The sequence below is a fragment of the Limulus polyphemus genome, unplaced genomic scaffold, assembly GCF_000517525.1.
Source record: "Limulus polyphemus unplaced genomic scaffold, Limulus_polyphemus-2.1.2 Scaffold773, whole genome shotgun sequence".
Lineage (NCBI taxonomy): Eukaryota > Metazoa > Arthropoda > Merostomata > Xiphosura > Limulidae > Limulus > Limulus polyphemus.
In genome coordinates, this window is record NW_013666383.1 from 41,612 (window position 1) to 43,237 (window position 1,626).

Below are 1,626 nucleotides of genomic sequence, written 5' to 3' on the forward strand. Positions count from 1 at the left end.
AGTCCTTCTTTGAAAATAAAACTAGTTTATTATTTCTCAATTCAACTTTGCAATACATTTCATTTCCACAGTCAATTTAATTTAAACACATGCTATAATTCAGAACGATTCACGTACTTTACTTACGGTGCCTACTTCCGCTTGACTCGATTATCGGCGTCTATAACTTCAATCTCCCTGTCTGCTACTCTTGTTTCGATTAATCTGTCTCGTTTCGTTTTTCCCTGGCACTTATTTTGATTTAAAAATAATTATCTCCTAAGAAATAATTACTAATCAAGGGTGCTAGAAGATCAAACAATCCTCCTTCACCCTGCTCGTGGCATAATGTTATACTTCAATTAGTGGTCAGCGGAGTAATGAGCCGTATTGGCGAAGGGGTAATAATAGTATTCAATAATTTAATCAGAAGGATAATTAATTAATTAACTAAAATAATCTGTCTTGCTTTATCTGGTGCGCTTATATACAGGAATAGGGGCATCTAGTAAATACTGGATTCTTCGTGACGTTCCCCGATCCTTCTTGAAACTCATTACGTGTTACCAGCGTCACGTGGCTTCCGCTATCGTAACACTGCCCCTTCCTTAGTATTGTTCGAAACAAACAATAGCCACTTACATTAAACCAATAGATAATTAACAATAACTTAATTAAATGTACAGAATTCACAAACACAAAATTAAAACTCAACAAAGTCTCTTAGTTTTACAGGAAGTATCTTCTTCCATACTGGTCTCTGTCTCGTTGGCTTCTGCTTCACGTAAAGTTCATCTGCTCCATTAGAAAATGTCCTATTATCAGTAATAGTCACATCAGTAGTAGTAACTTTATCAAGGGCTTCACTGTTTCCCTTCTCAAAACCGAGTAGAGTTTCTTCTCCGACAGTGGATTTTTCAGATGACACGTCTTCAGCAGCGTCATTTGTTCTATTGTTCACGTCGTTCCAACTGAAATGTCCTGGACCGTGATAACGCCAAAGCCTGCACCACCTTTGGCTTACCTCGCCGACCACATTTTATTCGGAAAGTCATGTCTGAGAGACGATCCATTTTGTCATATGGGCCTTCCCATGGAAAAGACAACTTAGGAGACTTCCCTTTGGCTTTCCTGGGATTATACAACCACACCTTGTCTCCTGGTACAAAGCTGACTTCAGTAGATCTCTTATCATAACATAGCTTCATGGAATCAGCAGACGTTTTCAAGTTTGAACGCACTTGATGATGAATATCATCCATCCTTTCAGATAACACTTTCACGAACTCTGACACATTTTCAGGGAACGTATCGTAACGTGGGCGTCTTGTTATCAGTTCCACTGGCAACCGAAGTTCCCGACCAAACATCAGCTTTGCTGGAGTGTATCCAGTGACTTCATGCTCTGCTGTTCTATAGGCCATCAACAGTGGAGAGAGTAAGACATCCCAGTCATCTTTGCGGCTATTACAAAACTTTGCCAATTTCTGTCCAAGTGTCCAATTGTACTTTTCTACCATACAATCAGACTGTGAGTGAAGTGGCATTGTCCTGGTATTTCGTATGCCAAACAATTTGCAGCATTCATGGAACACAGCTGATTGAAAGTTACGGTCTTGATCTGAATGCAGTTCGTGTGGCATACCA

General features: G+C 39.7%; 1 long non-coding RNA gene across 1 annotated transcript in view; it reads right to left on the minus strand.

The window, feature by feature from the left end:
• Positions 1-456: 456 nt before the first annotated feature.
• LOC111086004 overlaps positions 457-1,626 on the minus strand; it is a 21,938-nt gene continuing 20,768 nt past the window's right edge. Inside the window, exon 3 of the long non-coding RNA XR_002610782.1 lies at positions 457-576. This is a non-coding gene — a long non-coding RNA (uncharacterized LOC111086004). The remainder of the gene's footprint in view (positions 577-1,626) is intronic.